This window comes from Hordeum vulgare, chromosome 1H (genome assembly GCF_904849725.1).
Source record: "Hordeum vulgare subsp. vulgare chromosome 1H, MorexV3_pseudomolecules_assembly, whole genome shotgun sequence".
NCBI classification, from domain to species: Eukaryota; Viridiplantae; Streptophyta; class Magnoliopsida; order Poales; family Poaceae; genus Hordeum; species Hordeum vulgare.
Window position 1 is genome coordinate 258,885,177 of NC_058518.1, and position 20,796 is coordinate 258,905,972.

Sequence of the window (20,796 nt, forward strand, 5' to 3'; positions counted from 1 at the left end):
TCTTTCCACCAAATAAATCTCTCCCACCCATGCCAAATCTATGAGAGAGTGATTGAGTGTTGAGGAGACTATCTTTTGAAGCACAAGTGCAAGGAGTTAATCGTTCTACCACATCTATTACTTTTTGGAGGGTGGTGCCCCCCTAGATTGGTTAGGTGTCGCTTGGGAGCCACCTACTTCGTGTTGTGGAGTAAAACCAAGAAGTTTGTATAGGCAAGAATATCCCCTACTTTGTGAAGATCTACCCCGAGTGAGGCTAGTCCTTCGTGCATGTAAGCCCTGGTGGAATAGACAAGGTCACTTCTTCGAGGACCCCTAGTGGGTGGAGCCCTCCGTGGACTCCCGCAGCCATTACCCTCCGTGGGTTGAAGTATCCACTAACGAGGACGTACAATAGCACCACCTATCGGAACCACGCCAAAAATCACCGTGTTCATCTTTGAGTTTTCAATTCCTAAACTCTACTCCTTACTTGCATGTGCAATGTCTTTACTTTCCGCTGCCATATATGTTGGCTAGCATGTGTAGGATGCACTAGACTTGTTAGAATTGATAAAATCTGCCAACAATCAAATTTGGCAAAAAGCTAGGTTTTAATTTATGCAAGTAGTCTATTCACCCCCACTCTACACATCCCTTCTAGCGATCTAACAATTGGTATCAGAGCTTTGGTCTCCATAGCCTTGGTTTAATCAGCATTGGAGGAAGATGGATGTGCCAAGTTTGGGGAATGTTAGTTGTAGAGTGCGTGTCCTCAATGGGGAGTACTACACACAATGGAAAGATGAAATACTTGATATATTTGGCGAATTCCATTCACGCAAGTATGTTGAATATCCCTATGTGCCTCCCATGGATCCCTTACATCCTTCTCATGATGAAGAACTTGATATGCTTGGCAATCTCAAAACCGTAGATCTCATCATTAGAGGACTGCCGGGAAATGTGCTTAATCAAATGCAGAATTTTGAGTGTTCTTATACCTTGTGGAAAAACTAAGAGAAAAGATATCCAAACTATTCCTTGAAAAATCTTGATATAATTTTCCATAAATGCATTGCCTTTCACAAAATGAAGCCCAATGGTCATAATTGTCTATTTGAGCTTCGTGACCTCATGTGTGCTAAAGGAGATGTCATTACCATTAATAAGATCATAGTAGAAGGCTTTCACATGCATAAACTTGAACATTGTGATGGTCAAAATCCTAACGTATCTCTTGATTCATATGAGAAGGAAACACCATCTTACGATGACAATGCGGAGAACAACTACTATGATGAAGACGAAGAGTTTCACATCGAATATGAGAAGACCATGAGGAACCTAAGTCTTATGGCGAACCTTAGAGACTACATGGCCAAAGGAAAAGTGTGGATACTTGACAGTGGATGCACTCATAACATGATCGGAGATAAAGAGATGTTTCATGAGATCACAACAAACCATGGACCAGAATGGTATGTGACCTTTGGTGACAACTCGAAGGGTAAGGTACTTGGTGTAGGTAAGGTGGCCATATCTCATGATAGTTCCATTCAAAATGTCATGCTTCTTGAATCCCTTGACTACAATATTCTTTCCGTATCTAGACTAGCATACTTTGGTTTCAATGTGCTATTTATGAAAGTTGACTGCCAAGTGCTTCATCGTGATAATCATAACATGGTCTTTACTGATTTTCGAAGAGGTGATCTATACATTGTATTTCACTAAAAGCTCCAAACACTGTATATGTCTTATTGAAAAATCTTCTAAAGGTTGGTTATGGCATCGAAGGCTCGGACATGTTTGTATGCATAATCTAGACAAGCTCATCAAGGGTGATCATATTCTTGGTGTTAAATATGTTATCTTTGACAAAGATAGACTTTGTAGTGCTTGTCAAACAAGAAAATAAGTCGGTGGAAGTCATCCCGTGAAGAACATCATGACTACAAGAAGGCCACTCGAGCTACTACACATGGATCTCTTTGGTCCCAATGCCTACAAGAGCCTCGGTGCAAATTCTTATGGTTTAGTCATTGTTGATGATTTTTGTAGATTGAAGTGGGTATTATTTCTTGATGATAAGTCTCAGGTACAAAAGATCTTTAAGAACTTTGCTCGGAAAGCCCAAAATCAGTTTGAAGTGAAGATCAAGAACGTCCGGAGTGAAAATGGATCTAAGTTCAAGAACACAAATGTGGATACCTTTCTTGACGAAGAGGGTATCTCACATGAGTTCTTGGCGACATACTGTAATGACCAAGATGCGGTCCTTTCCTATTTAGGGGGCGATGCCCTAAAATGGAAAGAAGCGCATCTATGTGTTTCAAGTTTGGTATCAGAGCTGACCCTCGCGGTTACACGGATGTTTGCGGATAGGTGTGCGGCCATGTTGTTCATGACGTTTGTGACTCGTTGTGGCACACGGCATGGCACATGTACTAGACTGGAAGCATAGACGTTTGTGCCAAGAGGGAACGCTCCTGTGGCCCGATGAGGATGTCGGTTCCTCTGAGTGGTGGTCTATGTGATAGCCTGGCTTATTAGGGATGATAGACTACTTATATTAATAAGGAATTCCTTCTTTTCCGGGAGCCCATTCGAACAGAACTCTCCGGTTAAGTGTGCTTGGCTTGGAGTAGTTCTAGGATGGGTGACCGACCGGGAAGTTGATCCCGGGTGTGCATGAGTGAGGACAAAGTGCGCAGAAAAGACTAGTATTGATATGTGGGGCCAGTCTAGATCCCGCCAGGAGTAACGACTGCCGGCGGGTGTGTCCTGGGCGTTACACATACACACCTCAACAAAATGGAGTTGTTGAGAGGAAGAACCGAACTCTCATAGAAATGGATAAAACGATGCTTGACAAAAATAAGACGCCAAGACACTTTTGGGTAGAAGCCGTGGAAACAGTGTGTCATGGCACGAACCAATTCTACTTACACAAGCTTCTCGGTAAAACGACATACGAGATACTCATCGGTAACAAACCCCAAGTTGGATACTTTCGAGTATTCGGCTCTAAGTGCTACATTTTTTATAAGCGTCGTCGTTCTAAATTTGGTCCTAAATCTTATGAACATTTCTTACTTGGTTATGGATGAAACCCTCACACTTACCGTGTCTACAACAACTTCACTCGAAAAGTTGAAGAGAAGGTAGATGTGAAGTTTGATGAATCTAATGGTTCGCAAGTCGAACAATTTCCAAATGATGTAGGAGATAAAGAACCTTTAGAAGCCATCCAATATCTACCTATCGGCAAGATTCGTCCCATGGAGGTGAAAGGAAGTACTTCATCAACTCAAGTGGAAGCCCCCACTTCGTGTCAAGGTGAACCACAACACGATATGGAGGCACCAACGAGTGGTACATGACATGATGAAGAGGAGGAAGAAGAACATCGTGAAGATCCACCTGAACCTTCATCACCACGACATCAAGGAGATGACACCTTCAACGAAAACGAAGAAAAAGATGACGAGGAAGCTGCACCATCCAACAAGAAAAAACTATCACGAGTTCGAGCAAGAGTGGACAAGGATCATCCGCTGAATCAAACCTTCGGTGGCATACAAACAGGGAGAGTCACTCGCTCTAAATCTCGTTTAGCTAACTATTGCGAGCATTACTCATTTATCTCTAGCAATGAGCCTGTGAAGGTTCAAGAAGCCCTTAAAGACCCGGATTGGGCGAATGCCATGCACAAAGAGCTACACAACTTTGAGAGGAATGAAGTTTGGACACTCGTAGAAAAGTCCATGGACGAGGACAACATCATCGGTACAAAATGGGTGTTTCAGAACAAGAAAGATGAAGATGGTCAAGTTGTATGCAACAAGGCGCATCTCGTAGCCCAAGAATACACGCAAGTAAAAGGTATGGACTAGGTGAGACCTATGCCTGTGTTGCTAGAGTTGAAGCCATTTGAATCCTTCTCTCTTATGCCAATCACCATGATATTAGTCTTTACCAAATGGATATCATAAGTGCTTTTCTGAAGGGTGAAATTGAGGAGGAAGTTTATGTCACACAACCGCCCGGATTTGTGAACCCTAAGAAACCTAATCATGTTAACAAACTTTGTAAAGCTTTATATGGTCTTAAACAAGCCTCTCATGCTTGGTACAAATGCCTAACGAAGTTTCTCATTGCAAAGGGATTTGAGACTGGTAAAATTGACGCAACCTTATTCACTAAAAGAGTTAATGGCAAACTATTTGTGTGCCAAATATATGTGGATGATATTATCTTTGGTTCCACTAACCCACATTTTAGTGAGAAATTTGGAAGGTTGATGTATGAGAAGTATGAGATGTCTATTATCTGTGAGCTGAATTTCTTCCTTGGTTTGCAAATCAAACAATAAAGAGAAGGTACGTATATCGCCCAAACCAAGTACACCAAGGACTTAATCAAGAAGTTCAACATGCAAGAGCGCAAAGGTATGATAACTCCTAGGCCTACTAGTGGATATGTTGACCTCACTAAGGAGGATAAACTGGTTGATCAAAAGGTTTATCAGTCAATGATCAATTCATTGATATATCTATGTGCCTCTCGTCTTGATATCATGTTGAGTGTTTGCATGTGCTCCCGATACCACACCTAAGGAGTGTCATATAAAGGATATGAAAAGAATGTGTGAGATACTTGATACATACACCAAACTTTCGCATATGGTATCCCAAGGGATCTACCTTTAATCTTGTTGGCTATTCCGAATCGAACTATGCCGGAGAGAAGGTTGATAGAAAATCCACCTTGGGTACATGTAAATTTCTTGGGAGATCTCTTGTGTCTTGGTCATCCAAGAAACAAAACTCGGTATCTTTATCTACTGCAGAAGCGAAATACATTGTCGCTGGATCATGTTGTGCACAATTACTATGAATGATGCAAACTCTTAAGGATTATGACATTCATCTGAAACATGTTCCACTGTTGTGTGACAATGAAAGTGCTATTAAAATTTCCCATAATCTCGTGCAACATTCTTGAACTAAACATATTCAAGTGCTACATCATTTCATTCATGATCATGTTGGTAAAGTAGATATTAATGTCAAGCATGTTTGTACCAACAAACAATTGGCTGATATCTTTACCAAACCACTTGATGAGAAAATGTTTTATCATTTGAGGAGTGAGTTGAATATCATTGATGCTTCAAACTTGAACTTCAAACTTGAGGAGTGAGTTGAACATCATTGATGCTTCAAACTTGAGCTAGACTCACTGGATGCATGCAAGGACATGATCTTGATTGACTATTCCATGATGCTATTGATATGACTATCTTATATATTGGAAAACTATGCTCCCTTGTATTGCATCTAATCTTTTGTAGGTTCTTGGAATAACTACACTCCACAATATTGCAATCAACTCACATCAAAATCAATCTTGACATGGCCAAGTATCCACAACCCCTTCTTCGGAGATGAAGGAAGAAGACAACAAATTCATATCCTTGACAACTACTTGATGAATACATTCACTCTTTTGATTTGGGTATATTATGTTTTTCTTTGAAGGATTTCTCCCAAGTGAAGATGATCTTCATCAACATTGAGCATCAACAAGTTCACCTACATTCCACGTCATCAACATCATTCGAAGGTTTGTACTCATGTCCTTGATAAAGCTTCGCATCAAGTCACGAGGTAAAGCAACTCAAGAGATATGAAAACATTAAAATGCTTAATCTAAAAATGGTGACCCCATTTTGTGCTTAACGATGAGTATAACCCATGCTCAAGCATTCTTGCTTGAATCCTCAAGTCAATATACTCTAATATAGGTGACCTATTCACCGCCCAACATCTAGATGAAGATTCTTGTATGGTTCATGTTTATGTTGCTTATCTTCTTGGAACCATTTAATTCTCATCTATATGTGGGCACATTTTTTAATTTTTTTATAATTATTACTATATTTTTCTCTTGTCCTTTTTAAATCTTTTGGAAATTCTCTTGTTCAAAGTTTTTGGCTATTTTCTCTCTATATGAGTTGAGCAGTTGAATTTCATTGCGACTCGGTCTCACCGATCTAGAAAACTCGGTCTAAATGATTTCTCTCAGAGGACTTACTATCGTTCTCAGTTCTACTGAACCATATCACCTTGGTGACTCCGAATTTTATCACTTCCTATGATTTTTTTGAATTTTTGGAATTCTACCACAAAGGGGGAGAAAAAATTTCACTGTTCCCAAGTGTCATTACCTCCTAAGATCTTATTGATCATTTCCGTTCATGCCAAAGGGGGACATAATTTTGTTTCCTATAATTTTCAAAGAGGAGAAAGCTTCAATGACCCTACAGTATAAGAGGGAGAAGCATCTATGATTCCTAATAAAGGGGAGATAAATTAAGGAACTCTTATCTATACCTTAGGGGGAGAAAAATTCTAGGAACCCATATCAGAGAGAGAAGAATCCAGGATCCCTCCCTCTCAATGAATTCTTACCTCTAACCTTTTTGTAAATTAATGCCAAAGGGGAGAAATATCGAAGCTTCCAATAAGCTTCAGCCAAACGAGGAGATATAGCAAAGCCTCTTGCATCAAAATGGAAGATCTGTTGAAGGGGAGATCTACCAGAGGAGATATATAAAAGCTTACACATTCAGGGGGAAAGATACCTTTAAGGGGGAGACGGAGAGAATATTTTATTTCAGCTTTATTGCCTACTTTGTATTGAACTTGTCTCACCCTACCCACTCCCAATGTCTACATGCTATGATTCAGGGGGAGAGGAAATCCTACATATTCAAGCTTAGGGGAGAAAGTTATACATATTCTTGGAGACATATCTATCATCAACTCATTTTTTTCATATGTTCTCCATATCTTGGTACTATGAGCTCTTTGCATCTTTACAATAGAATAATCTTGTGTTATCAAACATTTGTTTTCCCAAGTGTACTCCTACTGCTAAGATGCTCAAGAACCTCAAGGTAAGTATATGCATCATATCCTTGTTCATGATGATCTCTTGTTTCTTCCACGTACTACTTGCAATAGCGAGTCTTAAACATGGAAATCCTTCATTCACATATGTTTGATGCATATAGCTAGGATTTAGATGACTTGTCTTGTCCCTCCTACCATGTGTGTGCCCATGCAGTCCAAAGCAACTATCCTTTAAAAGGGATTGCATACATTTAGGGGGAGCTTGTATTAGTCATGTATCTCTCAAAGCCGTCATATTTTAATGCCTATATTTATTTGAAGCTTTGATTGTATGTTGTCATCAATTACAAAAAAGGGTGAGATTTCAAGCACATATGCTCTCTTGGTGGTTTTGATAATTCATGACAATATACATTGTCTCTTCGACTAACACTTTCACGCAGTATATTTGAGATATATTCCATAGAGAAGTGTTGGCATAAAGGATTGTGAGGAGAAGCCCCTTGGTGCAAGGAAAGGAACATGATTGGCCAAGCTTCAAGGAAGAGGACTCTACATTTTATATTTGTGATAAATCACTTTGGAGTCCATAGGGAAGCCAATACTATTAAAAGCGGGTGAGGTATTTATGATGAATTAGTTGATCAAGTGCTTAGATATAGCCATGAAAAATACTCAACATTTCTCTCAAAAATCTATGTGCCAAGCCTACACAACGAAATATGTGCCACCAAGTTCTTCCATTCGGCCCTACCGATTTTCTCAGTGACAGATCCTTTGCCAAAGCCTATTCTCTCGGTACCACCAACTTTCATATCGGTGCCACCGAGATTAGTGACTAAGTTGCTGGTGTGTAAATTCCAAGAATTGGAATTCCCTAGCTTTGGATTCGGTCTCATCAAGATTTGGAAACTACTCTAGGTCATCAAATCGGTACCACTAAGAGTCATATATCGGTCTCACCGAGAATTCAAAAGTTGCCACATTTAGTACAACTCGGTACCACCAAGATTCATTTCGGTGTCACCGAGTTGGGAAATAATGTTGTAGTAGTTGGATTTTGGGAGATGCCTATATATGCTCCTCCACCACCTCTCATTCGCAGAGGAAGCATTCAGAACACACACACACACACACACACACACTTGCGAGATCCATTTTTCTGAGAGAGAGTCACCTACTCATGTGTTCAGATCAAGATATTCCAATCCATCCATTTGAAACTTTATATCTGGCCTCCCCAAGTTGCTTTCCACCAAACCAATCTCTCCTACCCATGCCAAATCTATGAGAGAGTGATTGAGTGTTGAGGAGACTATCTTTTAAAGCACAAGAGCAATGAGTTCATCGTTCTACCATATTTATTACCTTTTGGAGGGTGGTGGCTCCGAGATTGGTTAGGTGTCGCTTGGGAGCCTCCTACTTCGTGTTGTGGAGTTGAACCAAGAAGTTTGAACGGGCAAGGAGATCACCTACTTCATGAAGATCTACCCCGAGTGAGGCTATTCCTTCGTGGACGTAAGCCATGGTGGAATAGACAAGGCCGCTTCTTTGTGGACCCCTTGCGAGTGGAGCCCACCATGGACTCTCGCAGCCATTACCCTCCATGGGTTGAAGTACCCACTAACATGGATGTACTATAGCACCACCTATCGGAACCATGCCAAAAATCACCATGTTCATCTTTGCGTTTGCTCTTTCTAAACTCTACTCCTTACTTACATGTGCAATGTCTTCACTTTCTGCTGCCATATATGTTGACTAGAATGTGTAGGGTGCACTGGACTTGTTAGGATTGCTAAAATTTGCCAACAGTCAAATTTTGGGAAAAGGCTAGGTTTTAGTTTATGCAAGTAGTCTATTCACCCCATCTAGACATCCCTTCTAGCTACAACACTTGGCCACCATTTTTGGTTGCACCGAAAATAGTGACTCGGTCACACCGAGAATGTTCTTCGAACCCTAAAACTAGAATCGGTGGCACCGATTCATTTCCACTCGGTTACTCCGAGACGCATATGGCGGAAACATAAACCTAAAAATCTTTCGTTGGACTATTTCTATAGGATTTTCTCATGGACAGATGCACAAGAATAGGTGGCCGGATGTGAAAATCATCCTAATGCGCAAGAATTGGAGTTACAATGCAAGCGGGGTCGAAATCTTACCCTAATTCGGTGAAGACTTTGCTACAACGGCAACGGTGGGGAGGATTCCCGGAGACGACGGTGTACTCCAGCTACAAGGGCACACGGGAGGCAAGTAGAATTTTCGTAGACTCGAGCAGTGGCAGCAGAGGGTTGCGGAGACGACGTTTGAAGATGGATTTCAAATTTTGGACCCGTAGGATATATATACCCTCCTGCTGGGGGTGACATCGATCCGACAATTTCGGTTCCGCCGAGATGCTTAAATGTGAGAGGACAGAGTAACTTGGTGACACCAAGATTTCAATATCGGTGGTACCGAGATTGAATACCACATCAACCCTAGTGCTTCGGTGAAACCGATTTTTGAGAGTTGATTACACTAGTGGCACATGAGAGGTTTTGGAAGTCATCTCTTGTCGACACGGAACCCCGAGTGCTCCTCACACACAAGGTCCAAAAAGTACTTGCTCGGATTTCGTGATGAAGCATGAATATAATTTGAGACGAGAAAACATAGATAGTTAGAGAAGGGCACTTAAGCATTCTTGTACATCTAGTTGGCCAAACAAAATGAAATACAAATAAGAACAATTGGATGTACTTGAATGAGTAAAAATGTGCATACGAACATGCTCACACAATAATATGTCAAATAAAACATGGCAAACATGCACAACCACTCTAGTATCTACCAAGTACTATGGTGAAGACGAAGGCATCTATATGTGAGTATATTGACTTAGGAGCCAAGTAAGAATACTTGATCATAAGTCACACTCATCATTTAAGAATAAGTGGGGTTTCCACTTTTACATAAAGCTTTTAATGTGTTCACATCTTAAGAGACACTTTGACTCAAGTATTAGAGTAAAGCTCCCCCTTGATGTGACATCCCCCTAGGAGGGACAAACTAACCTTGGGTTTTGTCGTTGAATACTTCATGTATGTGTGGTAGTAGTGGATGCTCATAGTTTATGAAGATCATCTTAAGTTGGGAGACATCCTTGTCGTTTTGTACCCTTCTCACCTACATGGTTAGTCCCACACAAGGAACAAATACAAGATATCTATGGACAAGGAGTGAAACATACAACAAATAATGTCCATTGATACATTAATTAACTTGTCTCTTGTTTACCTATGAGGGAATATGTGACTCCTTCAGCTATTGCATAAGGTTGGAGTTGATTGCAAATGGTTCTTCTCAAAATGAATGTGAGTGGATTTTGTTGGCGGGGTCACCCCTCAAGAACTTCTCCAGTCCTTCTTCTTGGGGACCCACATCAACTTGATGGGGATCCTTGGAGTTTAAGTAGTGCTTTATGAAGTAGAGCTAGTGGTGGCCTTGGGAATCCACTTGAGCATGGCTTGGGATTTTATTCAAATGAGTCAATGTCTTCTGGAAGCTTGTCCATACCTTGAGCTTGTGGTCTTGTGGTGGAAGGTCATCTTGAGTATTTGTTCCCTTCGGGAGAGTAGGATCATGCTTATCCTTTTGGGGGAACAAACTTCTTCTTGGGGTATTGACCTTCTTCCCATTCAACTCCGTTGGCATTGAAATATCCAATGCCTTGGTTCTTTCGATGCCCTCTTGTTAGGGCATATTTCTCCCTAAGTGGTTTTAGCGATTGATGACAATGCCTATGCGGACTAATCGTGTGCATTGAGCATTTTAGATAATTCATGTCTAGGAACAAGACAATTCGATTCCCCTCGGAGTCTCTCGAAGACGGTTTCGGTGACAGCCCGATGCCGACGTTCCAGAAGATTCCCCCTTTATTCCATTTCTGTCGTGTGGTTATTTTCATTTGTCGCATCATTCGCATCATCTGCATTGCATCGGCATCTCCGCCTAGTCGCACCGTATTTGGTCTACAGACGGATGGTTGTCGATGTTTTTAAAATATGTTATCGGGTGCCCATTTTCCCTCTCATCTCCGCCTAGCCCCTCTGCACAGTGCATCGACCCTACGCGCGGCCCAGTCCGAAAACCTCCTGGAACCCGAACCGGGCGATCGTGACCATTGGGTCCGGATCAACCCTGTTTTACCGCAAACCGTCATCAGTTTGTTCACTGGACCGCCTAACCTATTTACCTCGACCGTCCGATCTAAACGGAGGGTTGAGATGTCCCTAAAGCTGACCGATTTGCTATATATATAGATCAGTCCTAGCCTAACCCTAAAAACTAGGAGCCTTGTCCCAACCGCCGCCACCACCCCCTTGTCCCATCTCCCACCTTGGGATCTCCGCTGCCGATCTGACCCTGCTACCTGAGCGCTCGATCCAGAGCAGATCGAGGCATCTGCCTGCGCCCGACACCCCGCCTCCTCTGGAGGGCCGCGTGACCCCGCGAGCTCCAAATCCAGGCGAGCCCCATCGCCCTTGCTCCCTTCCTCTCTCTTTCTCATCTTCTCTTGATCTCTCTCCCTCTTCCGTTGGTTTTTCTGTTGTGCCAAGGAACGAACGGAACCCGCCCTCCATAGCTCCACGACGGTGCAGTCATGGTCGTACTCGACGTCGTGCAGGTCGGTCGCTAGAGAAGCTCGTTGGAGGTCTTCCTCCCTCTCCTTGTTCCCCTCTCTCTGGTTCTCTCCCTGTCTCTCATATATTTCTCTCCTTTCTTCTCTGCAGTACACCAGGGCCGCTGCCCCAAGGAGCTCGCCGTCATCCGGCCTTGCGATGCTAGACGCCGCCACGACCGGGAATGGATCCGTGATGCCAATACCCCCTCGGATCTGCATCGAGCTCGCCTCCCTGCCCCATCCACGGTGCGCCGTCGTCCTCCGTGGTGCTCCCCTGTTGTTTGCTGTTTCCTCTGTTCTTCAGAGAAAACGAGCAACGCCAGCGCCCCCTATGCTTGTTGACCGAGCGAGGCTAGCTCCACCTCGTGTGTGTGGACCACGAGAGCCCGAGCAGGCCTAATCCAGCGAGGTGAGCCTCTGCCCCGCCGTCATTTCTTCTTCAGCCTAGCCCAGTTGTGTCACCACCTGCACTCCACCGCGAGAACAACCAGCCTAGCGTTGTTTTTCGTCAGGTTCGTGAGAGTTTCTGGTTCAGTTAACTTAGCTCTGCTAATTTGACACGAACACTTGGCTATCTTAGTGGTAGGCACTCCACGCACGCAGCCATGAGGTTCTGGGATCGAATCCCAGTAGCATCATGTTTATTTTGCCAGCTTTTTCGTCAGAGTCGCTGCACGTTGTGCTTCACCTAGCGTAACACTACTTCTGTTAACATAAATTCGGGGTAGCCAATTGGTTAGCCTGTTGAGTTGTAACCGAGGGGTCCTGGTACAAATCCCAGCTAAGCCCCATATTATTTATCCCTGTTTTTTTGTTCTTGGTTGCGCTAGGGATTATAGATGATTGATTTTAAAATGCTTATAACTTTTTAACGACGCCTCATATGCAAAAATCGTAGATATGTAGAATGTGTGGATTTTTGCGTAGAACAACAATTTCCAACTCTCATGCACGTTTAGAACTGCTAGTGTGCTGTTTCCATCGGTTTGCGTGTCGACGTAATATAAACGATTTAGGTCATAGCTACTTATCCGTAGCTCCGTTGGAAATGTTCCATATATGTAAATGGGCCAGAACGACGTGTAGTTTCAAGTGAACCACTTTGTTTTGCTGTTTAACAAACTTAAAATGTGATTAGGAAAAATCTGGACGAAATTAAGATTTAACACGTGGGGTCATTTCGGAGATGCTATATGTCGTTTCCGGTCTCATTTAAAATGTCTAGCTAGGTAGATTAATTTGTGCTTCACACTCGTGCCATGTTTAATAACATTTAATATTGCCGTGTACCTGAACGGGAGTGAACTAAATAATTAGATGTGGAGTTTCGTCGATATGCAACTCGTTGCATATGGAGCTTCACTTCATGTGTAGTGTTTGATTGTTCTGATTGTCATGCCTTGCATTAGACCGTTCATGCATCATATGTGTCTTGCATCGTGTGGTGAATATCGTGTGTTGATGCTTGTTTCCGTTTCCCTCCGTCTCGATAGAGTTCCGCAAGCGTGTCGGATGTGAGGACCGTTCGACTACGTCGGTTCGTCTGCTTCATGGAGTCATTCTTCTTCTCAGCGGGATCTCACGCAAGATGACCATTTCCCCATATACCATTACTATCATTGCCATGCTAGTTTTATCGCTTCTATCGGTTATGTCTCGTTGCCTACCACCTCTTAAATATCATCCTCTCAAAAATGCCATGTTAACCTTCAACCTGTTCGACCTAGCAAACCACTGATTGGCTATGTTACTGCTTGCTTAACCCTGTTGATAGCGTTGCTAGTTGCAGGTGCAGATGCTTCCATGTGAAAGCATGGGTTCCTTGTTATATCATCATATTAAATGCTATTTAATTTAATGCACCTATATACTTGGTAAAAGGTGGAAGGCTCGGCCTTTTCTAGCCTGGTGTCTTGTTCCACCTTTCCCCCCTTAGTTACCGACTACCGGTGTTATGTTCCATAAATGAGTGCTCCTAACACGATCGTGGTTGTTATGGGGACCCCCTTGATAATTCGTTTTAGATTAAAGATGGTCTGGAAGGGCCCAACTTTGGTACTACATTTGCCTAATAACCTAATAATAATTCATAGGGACCCGCCGGCACCCGTGGACTATTTTAATCAACCCCCGGGCCAGTGCTCCTAATGAGTGTTGGTCCCACCTAAGCGATGTCCGGCGCCCCTCTGGTCACCCGGAGGTTTAGAGACCCCGATGTCTAGCTCATCCGCCATGTCCTCAGAACAAGGTACGCGACTCCTATCGGGATCGTCGACACATCGGGCGGCCTTGCTGGATTAGTTTTACCTTTGACGAGATATCTTGTGCATCGGGATTCCGATGATGCTTTGGGTAATCTCAGAGTTGAGGTTTTCCACTAGGGAATCTGATTGAGGATTTCTATGCGGCTTGTGGTAATTTGTGATGGACTAGTTGGAGCACCCCTGCAGGGTTAAATCTTTTCGGAAAGCCATGCCCGCGGTTATGTGGCAACGTGGAAACTTTGTTTAACACTGGTTCTGGATAACTTGAAGTTAACTTAATTAAAATCTGCCAACTGTGTGCATAACCATGACCGTCTCTTTCGTGAGCTCCTTCTCCGATCGAGGACACGGTGGGGTTATGTCTGACGTAGGTAGGTGTTCAGGATCATTCATGTGATCATCAGTAGTCACGTCCGTTATGTGTAGATCTTCCCCCTCTTATTTCTTGTACTCGTAAGTTTAGCTACCAAACATATGCTTAGCCGCTGCTGCAACCTCACCACTTAACCTTACCTCACCCATTAAGCTTTGCTAGTCTTGATACCTTTGGAAATGAGATTGCTGAGTCCCTGTGGCTCACAGATTACTACAACACCAGTTGCAGGTACAGGTAAAGGTTATTTGACGCGAGCGCGTTGATTGATCATTTGGAGTTGCTTCTTCTTCTTCTTCTTCATCGATCTAGGGTGGGTTCCAGGCCGGCAGCCTGGGATAGCAAGGATGGACGTCATTCTTATTTTTCTCGTTTGTTTTCGTCCGTAGTCGGACCCTGCTCTTACCCTTGATGATTATGTAATGTACTGATGTGACTCTGATGTAGCTTATGGCGAGTGTAAGCCAACTCTGTATATATATCTCTTCTTTTCAGTACACGTACTTGTGACGATATCCATTCTTGCGACATGACGAGATGCGCTTCTATCCCTGACGAGGCCTTCGTGTCAAATTGAGGATAGGGTCGCATCTTGGGCGTGACAAGTTGGTATCAGAGCCGTACCGACCTAGGAGCCCCCTTGATTGATCGAACTTGGCTGAGTCGAGTCTAGTGAAAAAAAAACTGCTTTGAGTCTAGTTATATATCGGAGAGTAGGATTTTTTTTCTCCTCTTCTATGCTGTGGTGAGGAATCTTGACGTAATAATTTATTCTACTCCTCTTCTCACTCAATTTTTTTTAGGATCATGCAGATATTTTTGAGATCTATATGATGTCGATGTGACAGAGTTCTGTCTTGGTGCCTCCTATCTGCTTTAAGTTTCAGGGGAGTTGAGCTCCAGGGGATTCTCGAGCACAATGTTATCATTCATATTTCTTAGTATCTCAGAACGAAGGATGTTCGTAATTGCTTCAATATTAGTAGTGGCGAGATAACCCCGATGTCCCCAGTACTGGTGCAGATTGTCCGGGAGTACTGCCATACTTTGTATCGTTGTGATCACGAGGGTCTGTAGTAGATGAAGGTCCAAGATTCTGGCCGTGTGTTGACGGATGTGATACAGGTGACGGGTTAGTATAGGAGTTGTGTGATATTACTCCTTGTATCCGTGTACCAGATTGCATGACCAGATATTTCGGGAATTCATAGGTGGGAATTCAAGTAGTTGCTTATAGGACAATCTTCCAACAAATGCTTGATGTTATGTTGGGGTTCGACATCTAGTGGATTTGTTTGTTCACGGTCGACTTAGAGTGGTACACGTTGTGTCTTAAAGAGTCCTTGTAGCTTGCTACGACTCGGGGACGCTTCGTATGTCGGGTGCACTGCCTTGCACTTGATGGCTACTGTAAAATCGAGCCCGTGCGATCCTGTCCATGAAAATATCGGACGAAATCTTTCTCATGAGTTTGTTCTGGCTAATTGTAAGCCTTACCCTTTGTTTTGTTGATTATGGTAATTCAAGTTGCTTCGATGTCAAGCGATGACTTCAGATCTTTTCTAAGCAGTGTTCTCATATTCATAGGAGAGTGCAAATTCTTTGCTCAATCAGTTGTCTTATCAGTTCTTGTCAACCGGAGTCGTCTTGTCAATTCTTTCCAACCGGTGTGCTTCTCCTCTAGTGAATTCTATCCTGTGTAATTTTGCAAGATCGTTCTCTCATTTTATTCCGGAGTTCATCTCATTCGTCCCAAGTTGTCTTTGTTTTTCCCCGCCCTCCCGCCCTTTTTCTTCAGTGATTGGATGTCATCCAACTTCATTTCATTTCAGTGATGCTTCCGCTATCTCTTCTTTCTTTCGTAACTGGTGATTCATCGTGAAGATTCTCAGGAGCTTCGTGTCATATTTGTTCATTCTTGTCATCTTTTCCGGTGAATTCAATTCAATTGACCATGTTCATCATACCCTTTTCATCATTGTTAATTCTTTCCCATGTTGGAAATTCTTTTCAGCCTATCTTGTTATTAATCCCTCTCTCTTTCTATCCGGAGTGTTAAAGATATTTCAGTAGTTTCTTGTTTTCAATTCGCCTAATTATTTCGAGGTGCTAACCTCATCTAGTTCTCTTCTTACCGGTGCAATATCAATCTTTCTAGAAATCTTTTCTAACGGTGGTTTCTTTGAGTGGACCCATAACCCCCAGGTTTTTCCCAGGATCTGTTATAGCTCTTGTAATCTTCCGGAGATCTTTAATTCTTTTCAACTATAACATAAGAATGATTTCCATCAGTCATATTACTTCTTCAAGATCTATTTGAATTAATTCTCATATTTGGCTCAACCTTTCATTCTTCATTATTCCGAAGTGCCTCAGTATTCTTGGTGATGTTCTTCTCGTCATTCTGTCCATTGAAAATTCAAAAGAGTGTTTCTCTCAATCTTGGTCTATTCTCTTGGATATTCGTCATTTCAGCTTCATGTTATCATCTTGAATTTGTTCCAATCATGAGAATTCATTTCTCGCTATCCGGTGCTTTTCTGAGTTGTTTTCATTCTCGTTCCTCCGAAGGCCATTATTTCAGAAGATTCTTCGTTCTCAGCTTTCAGCTTTCATCCTCAATTCTTCTCCATTGTTTTCTCTTCGTTCGTCTCTCGATTATCCGGTGCCTTGTTCTAGTTTCTCTCAGGTGGCTCATGATCTCTTCATTCGCATGTATCTCCATTAATTCATGGAATTCCCATTCAATTGTGAATTCTTACTGGTGCTTCCTTCAATTATGCTTCATGTGGTGCATATCTATCTATCTCTTCAAGAAGAATAAGTTGTACGCCAAATCCGTTGCTTGTCATCAATTTAACTTGATGAAGGACTAGCATAACATAATTCTTATTCTTGTGCATAGTAATCTGAATTCTTCTTCCGGAGTGGCTCACGATATCAATTCTTTTCTCAAGTGTTATTATCTTTTCTTTTCCGGAGTTCCAAGTTTTCTCAAGTGTCTCATCATGAAGCTTCATCGAACTCTTCGCAAGGCTTCAATCTTATTCTTTCATCCTTCATATATTTGCATCATTCATTTGTATACAGAGGTCCTTCATGTTGGTTCATCAAGGTTTCAATCCATTCTCAAGTGTTTTTCAAGATTCTTGTTGGAGTACCTCAAGCATTCTTTCCCTTGCATTTCAGTGCATTTGTTCTTCCTTTATCCTTTGAGGTGGTATTATAGCATTCTTTTTAGTGTAGGAGCCTCGAAGAGTTTTCCTTTCAAGAATGAGATAATTAAACCCACCAATTCTATGATCATGAGATATTTTCAACCCATGATTTCTTCATTGAGCTATCTTGGTTTGAACTTCACCTAAAGCTTTTCCTATGGATTGTGCTATTATGGTGCTTGTCATTAATCCCAGTTCTCATGCACCCTCTTGGTGTAAGAAGTTTTGATTTCTTGTTGCTCCTAATCTATCCTTGTTTATTTTAGTGGTTGTTTGTCACCTAATATTTGTTGAGATGATTTTCATAAGCCCACTACTATCTTGTTCTTTTCGTTGTAGGTTTTCCAACTACTACGTAAATTATTTGTCCGGAGGCTCTTCAATTCTATTGTGATGATAGTTGGCATTCTTTCTTCATTCTCTTCTTCCGCTTGAGCTACTTCCTATTCTATTGTTCCGGAGGCTTTGTGTTGTTGCTCTTTTGGGGCTATTAAGTTGTTCTATCAAGATCATGGTGTTCCCTTGTTCTATTTAGTTGTTTCTGCTGTATATTGTCTATTTTTTCCATCTTATCGAAATTTTTGTCCCATTTTCCTACCGAATTGCTGCCGAAAGTTTCCTTGAATTCTTGCTTCTTTCCCATAGCATTCCTCATCTCTTTGCAACCTTCAAGGATCGTTGGTTTCACTCGTTTGTCAAAGAAGCGACTAAGTTTTTACCTTTTGTTCTTTCTCATCCTCCCCCCCTTTGATTCTTGGATCTCGGGGCGAGACCCTCTTGTAGTGTAGGAGAGTTGTGACAGCCCGATGCCGACGTTCTAGAAGATTCCCCCTTTATTCCGTTTCTGTCATGTGGTTATTTTCATTTGTCGCATCATTCGCATCATCTGCATTGCATCAGCATCTCCGTTGCCGCCAGTTTTCAAAACTTGCATCCGTTAGTAGTTGCCAGTTCTCGTCGTTGTTCGTTCTGAGCCCGACCGCACTCGCACGTGCCCGCGGCATCGTCAAACCTTGTTTTCAAAGTGTGCGTAAAACTTTCTCCGTTTGGGGTGAGATTTGACGTGCGGTGGTATTTTTATTTAGGTAGGCCGCCTGTCAAGTTTCGTCGCAATCGGAGTCCGTCTGGTACCCGAACGGTCGACCGTAGCGGCACCGTATTCGGTCTACAGACGGATGGTTGTCGATGTTTTTAAAATATGTTGTCGGTTTTCCATTTTCCCTCTCATCTCCGCCTAGCCCCTCTGCACAGTGCATCTACCCTACGCGCAGCCCAGTCCGAAAACCTCCCGGAACCCGAACCGAGCGATTGTGACCATTGGGTCCGGATCAACCCTGTTTGACCACAAACCGTCGTCGGTTTGTTCACTGGACAACCTAACCTATTTATCTCGACCGTCCGATCTAAACGGAGGGTTGAGATGTCCCTAAAGCTGACCGATTTGCTATATATATAGATCAATCGTAGCCTAACCCTAAAAACTAGGAGCCTTGTCCCAACCGCCGCCGCCACCCCCCTTGTCCCATCTCCCACCTTGGGATCTCCGCTGCCGATCTGACCCTGCTGCCTGAGCGCTCGATCCAGAGCAGATCGAGGCATCTTCCTGCACCCGACACCCCGCCTCCTCTGGAGGGCCGCGTGACCGCGCGAGCTCCAAGTCCAAGCCAGCCCCATCGCCCTTGCTCCCTTCCTCTCTCTTTCTCTTCTTCTCTTGATCTCTCTCCCTCTTTCGTTAGTTTTTCTGTTGTGCCAAGGAACGAACGGAACCCGCCCGCCATAGCTCCACGACGGTGCTGTCATGGTCGTACTCGACGTCGTGCAGGTCGGTCGCCAGAGAAGATCCTTGGAGGTCTTCCTCCCTCTCCTTGTTCCCCTCTCTCTGGTTCTCTCCCTGTCTCTCATATATTTCTCTCCTTTCTTCTCTGCAGTACACCAGGGCCGCTGCCCCTAGTAGCTCGCCGTCGTCCGGCCTTGCGATGCTAGACGCCGCCACCACCGGGAATGGATCCCTGACGCCAAGACCCCCTCGGATCTGCATCGAGCTCGCCTCCCTGCCCCATCCACGGCGCGCCGTCGTCCTCCGTGGTGCTCCCCTGATGTTTGATGTTTCCTCTGTTCTTCAGAGAAAACGAGCAACACCAGCGCCCCCTGTTCTTGTTGACCGAGCGAGGCTAGCTCCAGCTCGTGTGTGTGGACCACGAGAGCCCGAGCAGGCCTAATATAGCGAGGTGAGCCTCCGCCCCGCCGTCATTTCTTCTTCAGCCTAGGCTAGTTGTGTCACCACCTGCACTCCAACGCGAGCATAGCCAGCCTAGCGTTGTTTTTCGTCAGGTTCGTGAGAGTTTTTGGTTCAGTTAACTTAGCTCTGCTAATTTGACACAAACACTTGGCTATCTTAGTGGTAGGCACTCCACGCACGCAGCCATGAGGTTCTGGGATCGAATCCCAGTAGCGTCATGTTTATTTTGCCGGCTTTTTCGTCAGAGTCGCTGCAGGTTGTGCTTCACCTAGCATAACACTACTTCTGTTAACATAAATTCGGGGTAGCCAATTGGTTAGCCTGTTGAGTTGTAACCGAGGGGTCCTGGTACAAATCCCAGCTAAGCCCCATATTATTTATCCCTGTTTTTTTGTTCTTGGTTGCGCTAGGGATTATAGATGATTGATTTTAAAATGCTTATAACTTTTTAACGACGCCTCATATGCAAAAACCGTAGATATGTGGAATGTGTGGATTTTTGCGTAGAACAACAATTTCCAACTCTCATGCACGTTTAAAACTGCTAGCTTGCTGTTTGCATCGGTTTGCGTCTCGACGTAATATAAACGATTTAGGTCATAGCTACTTATCCGTAGCTCCGTTGGAAATGTTCCATATATGTAAATGGGCCAGAACGACGTGTAGTTTCAAGTGAACCACTTTGTTTTTCTGTTTAGCAAACTTAAAATGTGATTAGGAAAAATCTGGACAGAATTAAGATTTAACAAGTGGGGTCATTTCGGAGATGCTATATGTCGTTTCCGGTCTCATTTAAAATGTCTAGCTAGGTAGATTAATTTGTGCTTCACCCTCGTGCCATGTTTAATAACATTTAATATAGCCGTGTACCTGAACGGGAGTGAACTAAATAATTAGATGTGGAGTTTCGTCGATATGCAACTTGTTGCATATCGAGCTTCACTTAATGTGTAGTGTTTGATTGTTCTGATTGTCATGCCTTGCATTAGACCGTTCATGCATCATATGTGTCTTGCATTGTGTGGTGAATATCGTGTGTTGATGCTTGTTTCCGTTTCCCTCCGTCTCGATAGAGTTCCGCAAGCGTGTCGGATGTGAGGACCGTTCGACTACGTCGGTTCGTCT